Genomic DNA, 10,664 nt, shown 5'->3' with positions numbered 1-10,664 from the left:
TCTCAACACGATTATGGTAGTGTTATACAATAAACAAAGGTACTACTTTACCTTCATGCAGTGATTTCTTGACAAGGATCTTTCCACCAACTCACTTCTCAGGTCTTTCTCAACAAACCAGTAAATACTCTGGGAATATTGTTTGTTAAATCTACTAAAAAATACTATACAAACAAAAACTTTGGCTGTTGTCAAAAATCAAACTTTCTTTTCGATTTTATATACCTCTTCGCCTTTCTAACAACAAGTTTATACAACACGTCATCAAGGAAAAGTCTGAGTAGATGTAGATGCGTTTTTCCGTCAAAAACCTTCTTTAGCTCTTCCAATTGCTTTAGCAGTCTCATTACCAGATTCTGGCCAAGAATAGCTGTCTTTTTCCTTCCTATATTTGTATAAAGAACAAATCATAAGTCAGTCATTCCAGAAAAGACACAGTCCAGGAGCAAGGAGGTTGAGTATGTTGAGCAACCTAAGCCATTGAGCATTTATCTGGATACAAAGCTAAGTGGACTTAGCCAAACAAACTTTGTTAAAAAGCCATGTATGCAAAAATCCTATCTCTGATTTGCCTGGCAAGAATAGATGGACTAAATCCCAGGCAACCCGCTTTGAATTTTCTAGAAAATTCATCCTATGACAAAATAGAAACCATGCTAAAAATAGAAAGTAAATTGGCTCTTGGACCCCATAGCTATGATACCACCCTGAAACCGCGACTTTTACTGGCTCAACAATGCATTAAAAAACGAAGAACCATTCTCATCATTAAGTATATTACAGAAAAAAAGGACTAAGAAACAAACACAATGTTTTCAGGAATACTTTTGTTACTGGTCGTCTCATCAATAGCTTACCATCTATACAGTCATAGGACTTATTCCAAGAACTTGCACAGTCTTGGGAAGGAGATTCACAATCTATTCAATTTTCATGTATGGGTAAATTGCTCCAACTATCCCACCTGAATAAATTGACGGGCCTAAAACAATTATTTTGTTGGTGAAAATTCCGGTTTTGTCCAATGAAAAATGTATAGCTTCCATTCCGGATATTCGTTTTCAAGCTTGATACGAACAAAAACACTACAAACAAGAATTTGGGTATTGTCTCCTTCTCTCACTATAAAAGTCTAAAACCTACTGCGTCATTGGCGCTTCACTTAAAACTATATGCGTCTTGAACAGTCTTGGAAAGTATAAACAACATCAAATTGAATATTTGATATATATTGATATTAGTCGTTGAAAGATCCATCAGTTCAAGAATTTACTTCACTCTAATTTTATTTTTATTTTCAATGCTGTAAGAACTGCAAAAGAAAATATTTGTAATACATTTCGTTTTCATGGAAGCACCAATGACGCAGTAGACTATTGGTTTTTATTTACAGTTAAGGAAGGAGACTGTAACCAAACTCCTGTTTGTAGTGAAACTATATTCGTCTTGAACAACTATAGAAAGAACTAAAAAATTGAACTGAATATTTGATGTATTAATTGCTAATTAATACATCTAATATTAATATTAATTGCTAATATTAATTGCTGAAAGCTCATCAGTTCAAAATTTTACTATAATTTTAATGTTTATTTTTAATATTAAGTACAAAAGAAAATGTTTGTAATAAAATGGGTTTTCAATAAAAGGCCACTACTATAGCGAATTTGAGACCTTCATAATGAGTGAAGGAAACAATATCCGAACTCTTGTATGTAGTAATTTTTGTTCGTTTCAAGCGTGATTTGCATATCCAATTCAAGTTTTAGTTATTTTAAGATCTACTTATTCATTTACATTAATGGATATTGTATGTTTGTTTGCATTGATTATTTATTTAATTTCTGTTTGTTTTAAGATTCATTTATACTTCAATAGTAAAATACTTTTCTTCGTTTTAAGCTTGATTTTCATATTCAATCTAAGCATTACTCGCTTTAAGATCTATTTATTCATTTATATTATTACTTGTTGTATGTTTTTTCCTATGATTGTTTATTTAGTTTCTGTTCGTTTTGGGTTTCATTTATTCTTTAATAGTAACCTAGTGTATTTTAGTTTAGTTCAACCCTTAATACCCTTAAACTTAGAAGAGGTCACAATGATCAAACAGTTTGTGGTAACGAACTGTAAGTAAGGAGCGACCCGGCTCAATAGTAGCCGAAACTCTAACAAATGGAATTTTGATATCAATAAATACATCAAAAGAATCAGCTTATTGTACTGATTTTAAATATATAAGTTTTATTAAGTTGAGTCATACCGATTAAAGGCTACGAGCCTCAGTAAGTTTGCCTGATTTTTGAAAAAAGGGGAAACACCTCCTAAAATTACTGGTATCTTAATGAAAATCACATCATCAGATTTAGCGTATATATTCCTGTGGTGGTTTCAAGCTCCTATCTGCAAAAATGTGGAAGTTTGTATTTTTGCCAGAAGAACGATCACGGATGCATGTTTATTTTTTTTTTATCCCCGGGGTGATCGTATAGACCCAGTGGTCCTAGAATATCGTGAGAGGGCTCATTCAAACTTAAATTAAAGTTCTAGTGCCTTTTTCAAGTGACCGAAAAAGATTGGGGAGGGTAACTAATACCGCCTTTTCCCAAAGTCGTCCAATGAAAATTTTGAGATAATTATTTTGCTCATCATAGTTGAAAGCCCCAAGAACTATGCATTTGGATATAACATGACCCACCCCCCGCCACAGCCCCAGGGGAAAGGTATTTCAGTAAAAAAAAAGTTGCCCATTCTTGACACATAGCATTTGTTATTGTGAAGTATGTATACATTTTGGGGGGGGGGGGGAGGGGTTGCTGGGGGTTTCTCCCCTGGGGAGTTTTATTTTCTATAGGCAGGGATGTTTCCAGGGGGTGAACTTGTCAAGGGAAATTAGACACAGGGAGAATTTGCCAGAATTCCTATACAAAATTCTTTTTAAATGTCTTACTTTTTCTTTTCCGTCCCAACTTTACCCATAGAGTTGTTAAGGGTAATTGTCCGGGGAAATTTTCACCGGGATTAAATTGTCTAGAGGATATTAACTTGGGGAAGGGAATTTCTCCTTGCAGGTAGGGCCAGATTTCCTGGTATTACTTAAAATCAATCAGAAATTAAATAAAAAAACAAGTTTTTTTCAACTGAAAGTAAGGATCAACACTAAAACTTAAAACGAACAGGAATTATTAAATATATGAAGGGGTTTGCTCCTTCTTCAACACCTTACTCTTTAAGCTAAATTTTAAATTTTGTCCAAATTCTTTAAGAACGACTCCTGAAACACAAGGGTCGTTCAATTAGAACAATAGGAAGTTTTTCTAAACGTACTAAAAAACTTTAGCGTAAAGAGCGAGGCGTTGAGGAGGGGGCAATCCCTTTTATACACGTAATAATTTATATTACTTTTCAGTTTTAATATTGCTGCTTACTTTCAGTTGAAAAAAACTTCTCTTTTTTTATTTAATATATTTATAAAGCCGAATAGAATGTTTCGGAAAGTAAACTAAGTACTTAAAAAACAAATGTGACGAAAAATGGAATGCAAGCAGGGCTAAACTACTCGGCTTTCCATGTTCCATTATGTTTTTTCACCAGGTTCTTAGTCTTCCAAGTGCATAGAAGAATTTTTTCAGGTTGGTAGTATTGACAGGTAACGTTACAAGGACAGCCAAAAGAAGAAAAATATTTGAAAAAAAGGCGGAGTTGCATTCGTAAAAAGAGGATGCAATCGAAGGAGGCCTTTCTTGCCATACCAAAGCTCAAGTTCTTGCTTCAAGTACTCTGGCTGAGGAAGTTTATACTCATGTGAATCATGGAAAGACTACAACTTCATAGTATTGGGCTCAATAGGTACAATCATCGAAGAGACAAGAATCCTAGGATGAGACAACAGATTCTGGTGAAGTTTAAAGCGCTTTTTCAACCCCAGTATGAAGTGGTCTAGAGAAGGATATATACAGAAAGGTTCTTCAGTGAGCATGCATAAAGGATCGATATAGATCTTTATAAATGGGGATTATATATGTTTCCTTAGTATCAAGGTTGTATGGATAGCTGGAAAAAAACAGAACAAACCAAGAACCAAGGAAAAATAAAGAACAAACCTAGGCATATAGTAAGTAAAAGTTAAGATAATACACGTATTTTTGGAAAATCTGCTTTTCTAGGGTATCGTGTCATACTTAATTTACTTAGCTGCCTTAACGAAACAGCATAGCTAAACATAAGAAATCATTACTTTGAAACAAAACACCTTCAAAATAAATAAAGAAACCACAGACAAAGCTAGCGCAGACAAGTCAAACTATGAAACAACACATCTAAGAATATAAAAGCATAACTTTCAAACAAGACACCTTCAAAATAGACTAAGAAATCACTGCCAAAAATAGCACAGACGAGTCAATCCACGAAACAGCATAATTAAACCTATTAAAACATAATTTAAAAATAAAGCGCCTTCGAAATAAATAAAAGACAAAACCGACAAAGCTGGCACAGACAAGCCTAACAATCAAACAACATAGCTAAGAATATCAAAGCATAACTTTTGTAAAGGCACTGCCAAAAAAGACAAAAAAAAACATCGAAAAAGTTAGCAAAGACAAACCAAACTTTGAAACAGTATAACTAAAAATTTAAAAGCATAACTTTCAAACAAGGCACCTTCTTAATAGACAAAGAAATCACTGGTCTGACAAAAATAGCAAATAAAAGTAAAACCACTATATAGCATAAATTATCAAACCATGACTTTCAAAAAATACACCTTCAAAATAGAAAAAGAAACCATTGACAAAGCAGGTGCAGACAAGAAAAATACTGAAACAGCATAACTAAAAACATCAAAATACAAACAGGGCACCTTCAAAACACACAAGGAGACCAACGACAAAAAAAAAAACACTGACAGGTGTTACAAGTGTAATAGCACTAGCCTAACCTAACGTAATCTATCCTAACATTGCTTGACCTAACGTAACCTAACGTAGACTAACGAAACCTAACTTAACGTAATCTATCCTAACCTAACGTAAAAATACACACAACTCCAACTTCATTATCTTTCAGAAGAAGATTGGTCCTTCTGGCCCGTTTCTTTGTACGGTTTCAGTAAAACTTCTGAACAGAAACCAGTCATTTTGGCGTAATTCTGTAAAATCTTCCAGAATATGGCTCTTCTTTTTTGTAGTTTGCACCTCTTCTGTGCGGTGGCACATAAACATTAACAGCGACTTCGTCTCGGTTGTCGGCGATTGATTTTTCTTTTAAACTGTCCTTTTCTCTGACAGCATCTATTTTTACATGGTTCAGAAACGTTCAAAAATTAAATTAAAAAAACAAGTTTTTTTCACAGAAAGTAAGGAACGACGTTAAAATTTAAAACGAACAGAAATTATTCCGTATATGAAAGGGGCTGTCCCCTCCTCAACACCTCGCTTTTTACGCTAAAGTTTTTTATTGTTTAAAAAAATAGAGTTGTGAGAAAGTTAAACTTTAGCGTAAAGAGCGAGGCGTTGAGGAGGGGAAAGCCCCTTTCATATACGGAATAATTTCTGTTCGTCTTAAGTTTTAACGTCGTTCCTTACTTTCTGTTAAAAAAACTTGTTTTTATTTACTTAATTTTTGAACGTTTTTGAATGCAGGTTTTGATTTTGGCTCACCGTACATGAATAATTAAAACAAAATTTACATATTAATTTTACTTTTATTTGGTTAAATGGCTTTCTCGAAACTTGTTTAATGTTATTTACCAACGGTTTTATTAGTAATAAATATACGTAACTTACGAATTAACTTACATAACGATCTTCTATATTCATATATTTTTAATACGTATATTAGGGGGCTCACCCCTAGTCAATACCTCGCTCTTTAAGCTAAAGTTAGAATTTCGTTCCAATTCTTTAAAAATGACCCCTTAATCACAAAGGCCGTTATTTAGAATAAAAAGCTCTTATGAACGTACTAAAAAATCTTTGGCTAAAAAGTACTAAAAAGAGCGAGGTATTGACTAGAGGGTGAACCCAATCATACACGTAATATTTTCTGTTCGTTTTAAGTTTTGATGTTACTTCTTATTTTCAGTTGGAAAACTTGTTATTTTTATATTTAATTTCTGATCTTTTTTTTAAATAATGGTGGGAAATCCGGCACCCCCTTCACAGCAATGTTCCTTCCCCCATGAAAACTTCCTTCATGGAAAGATCTTCCCAAATAACCCCCGACCCCACCCCCCCCCTACTACAAGAAAAAATCCCCTTTGAAAACGTCTGTATACTTCCTAATAACCAAAACTATATGTTAACATTGGGTAATGTTCATAACTTTCAGCCCTCCCCCGGGGACTTCGGGGGATTAAGTCATCCTAAAGGACATAGTTATCATATTTTCAACCATGCTGAACAAAATCGCTATCTCAAAATTTTGATCAGGTGACTTTGGGAAAAAAATGAGCGTGGGAGGGGCCTAGTTGCCCTCTATTTTTTTGTCACTTAAAAAGGGCACTAGAACTTTTAATTTTCGTTCCAATGAGTCCTCCCACAATATTCTAGGACCACTTGGTCGATACGATCAACCCTGAAAAAACAAAACAAAAAAACAAAAAAAAAAAAAAAAAAAAAAAAAAAACAAATAAACACGCATCCGTGATCTTTCTTCTGACAAAAAATACAAAAGTCCACATTTTAGTAGATAGGTGCTTGAAACCTCTACAGTAGGGCTCTCTTATACACTAAATATGATGGTGTGATTTTTATCAAGATTCTATAATTCTTAGGGGGTCTTTCTTTCTTTTTCGAAAATCAGCCAAATTTTCTCAGGCGCGTAACTTTTGCTGGGTAGGACTTGATGGAATTTATATATTTGAAATCAGCATTAAAATCTGATTCTTTTGATGTATCTATTGGTATCAAAAACCCGTTTTTTAGAGTTTCGGTTACCATTGAGCCAGGTCGCTCCTTACTTACAGTTCGTTTACCACGAACTGTTTGAGAAGAGCATCGCCAAGTACTGAAAACCATGTTGTGACAAAGATAGGCCCAGGATTGCACAAAGCCTCCATTCATGGAGGTCCCAGGGACTTCTTGCTGTCCGGTTCTAAGTCGGCTTAAGCACTTCGGTGTAGACTTGGGAAGATATGTGATCCCCGTTCTACACTGGTATCCGGGATCATTGCTTTTCATGAGGCGAAAATAATTTCAATGATTTAAAGATCATGAAAATTGGAACTTGGAATGTTACGACGTTATAAAATGACTATCGTATCGACATTTTGACTGACGAATTCAGACGATTCGAACTGGATTTATTAGGAGTTTCAGAAACTCATACCCCAGGTGTAGGAAGCATGAAATTAGGTCATATAGAATTTATTTACTTAGGCAGGAAGGATGGGGTACATAAACAGGGAGTAGGGCTCATGATGAATAAGGAAGCTGCTAAGTCTTGTTTAGGCTGGGAAGGTATTAATAATAGAATATTAATTGCTCATTTTATGACTAAAAAGTTCAGGGTATCAGTTATAGTAGTATACGCCCCTGTAGAACTGACTGACGCAGATACTAGTGACTCAGATGAATTTTACTTACAGTTACAGGAGCAAATAGACAGAGTCCCAGGTAGAAATTTGAAGCTTTTACTGGGAGATTTTATCGCCCAGGTCAGTAGAAATAGGAATAGATGATATCCTAGCCTAGGTAAATTTGGTGTAGGAAAAGAAAACAGTAATGGATACATACTTGTGTAATTTTGTAGATATAATAATCTAGTTATAACCAATACGGTGTTTGATCATAAAATGGATCATAAGTTAACATAGTATTCACGTGATGGTAAGACAGCAAATCTTATTATTTTTGATATAGTAAACCGAAGACTGGCCGGATCAATACAAGACACTAGGGTATATAGGAGTGCCGTTATTGATATTAAAAGTAAAGATCACAATCTAGTAGTGTCAAGGGTTAATTTAAAGTTGAAATATCGGATGGGTAAATACCTCCCGGGAAGTTATAATGCTGGTAGACTCCAGGATGAGAATTTGAGATAAACTTTCCAGGAACAGTTGAATACTATACTTCAGAGTTTAAAATTTGACAATGTGGAGGATGGGTGGAATAATTTTAGGAAAACAATATGTGAAGTTGGTTGGAATAATTTTAGAAAAATACTTTGTGGAGTTGCTGAAGGTGTCTTAGGGAGGAAAGCTAGAACTGCAGCTAACCATATAAGTGAAAAAGCTTTGTGTTTAACAGAAAGGAGAAAGGACTTGTACAAGAATTATCTGAGTGATAGATCATATGAAAACAAAAGGAATGTAAAGAAAGTGGAGAAAGCATTAAAATATGAACTAAGGAGATGTGAAGCGGAGGCCATGGATAAAATTGCCGAGGATCAGGAAGATGCAGCTAGACAGCATAATAGTAGAATATTGTACTGGCATGTTGACAAATTGAGAGGGAGTAGTCTTTCCGTACTTGGCCCAGTTAAAGATAGGAATGGAGCCGCAATTAGCGATAAGGAAAAAACTTAAGAGAGATGGGCGGAACACTTTGAGAATTTGCTTAAGCGATATAGAGTTGCAGGAAAAGATATAGAGGAAAATAAAAAAGTTTGTGATACCTTGGATGTGAAGGAAGATTTGTTTTTTGAGGAGGAGCTAGCGACAGTACTAAAAGGGTAAAAAAATAATAAGGCTCCAGGTACTGATAGGGTGGTAAATGAGTTTCTTAAATATGATGGCTCTGAGGTTAGATATAAATTACTAAAGATTATGAACATGGTTTTTGAAAAAGGGGAAGTACCTAGCGATTTTAGGAAATCTAAATTATACCACTGTGTAACAAAGAAGGTGAGAGAGACTGTGTCAATTATCGAGGCATTAGTCTGGTCTCTGTAGGTAGCAAATTACTTAGTTATATGATAGTTTTTAGACTGAGAGATGCCGTATTCAAAGTTTTAAGAGAAGAACAGCGCGGTTTTAGAAAAGGTAGAGGATGTGTCAACCAAATTTTCACTCTTAGGCTAATAATTGAGAAGTGCCTGAGTTTTCAAACACCTTTGGTCCTCAGTTTTATAGATTATGAGCAAGCGCTCGATTCTATTGATAGAAGGGCTTTAGTAAAGGTTTTATCCTTGTATGGTATACCAGACAAATACATTAAAGTGATTAGTGCTATGTATGAGAATAACACTGCTGCGGTTAAGGTAGGAAATAAGGTTAGCAGCTGGTTTTGTATTAAATCCGAAGTTAAGCAGGGTTGTGTTCTATCCCCCCTTATATGGATTATTTTGATGGACTTTGTCTTAAGGAGCACAGGAAAGGCAATGGGAGACCACGGAATCAAATGGGCAAGACAATATCTACTGGATTTAGATTATGCTGATGATTTAAACTTCCTATATGAAAGTGTGAGCAAAATAAATGAACTTTTAGAGATTTTGTGAGTTCAGAGTGCTGGAATAGGTTTAAAAATTTATTTTGAGAAGACCAAGTCACTGAGGCTAGGAAAAAGTGAAGATGAAAAAGTAACGTTGGGTAATGGTACCATTGATCAAGTGGGCAGCTTAACTTACCTTGGTAGCATTATTAGTAAAGACGGTGGGAGCAGTGAAGAAGTTAAAAGTAGAATAGCCAAGGCTCAAGGTGTTTTTTCAGAGTTACAAAAAGTTTGGAAGAACAGGAAAATATGTCTGCAAACCAAGATTAGGATATTAGAAGCTGCAGTGATGACATTGGTCAAATATGGCTCTGAAGCATGGGCGCTCCGAAAAGCGGATGACGATTTGCTAGATGTTTTCAAGAGAAATTGCTTAAGGATTGTTCTGGGTACCTGGCTGATTGACCGTATTTCAAACAGTAGGCTATACGAAAAATGTGGTTCAATACCGCTCCCTAGGGCTATAATGAAAGAAAGATTGGGGTGACTAGGGCACGTTGTGCGGATGAAGGATGACAGATTGCCGAAGATTGCTCTTTTCGGCCAACCGTCTAGGGCTAAAAGGAAAGCTGGTCGTCCTCGTCTGGGATGGGAGGACGTCATAAAAAAAGATTTAAAGGAAATGGGAACTTCGTGGGAGGGTGTAAAATGGGAGGCTTTGAACAGATTGGGATGGAGGAAGAGCGTACGTAGCTGTGTTGGCCTCAGGCGACTTGGTGCTGCGCTGAGTTGTTAGTAGTATTAGTAGTTTAAGTTTTAATGTTGCTCCTTACTTTCAAATGAAGAAACTTGTTGTTTACTTTTTTCAGATGTTTTTTTAAATAATTCCAGGAAGTCTTACTCCCCCTCCACGGTAAAATCTCCCTTCTGAAAGATATATCCTCTGGACAATTCCATCCCGGGGGAAATTTATCTCGGACAATTACCACGCGTAAAATAGAGTAAGCAAGGAGAAAGTAAGACCTATAAAAAGAACTTCGTAAAGGAATTCTGTCAAATTCTACCAGTGTAAAATTTCCCCTGAAAAATTCGGTTTCAAACTGTTTGAAACGTTAATTGTGTGCACAAAATGAGTAGAGATGCATTATTGAGCCCCATTGCTCACCCCTGCTGCCACCTACAACTTTTTTTGCACCCCAAATAAGGGTAAGCCACCCTAGGGAGAAAGATTACGTAATGGGGTCAATGACCTCTTTTTCCAAGGTCGATTTATTTGATGTTTTT

Source organism: Artemia sp. Qi Xiang Cuo, chromosome 1 (genome assembly GCF_049724085.1).
Source record: "Artemia sp. Qi Xiang Cuo chromosome 1, ASM4972408v1, whole genome shotgun sequence".
Lineage (NCBI taxonomy): Eukaryota > Metazoa > Arthropoda > Branchiopoda > Anostraca > Artemiidae > Artemia > Artemia sp. Qi Xiang Cuo.
Note: the sequence above shows the minus strand (reverse complement) of the source record.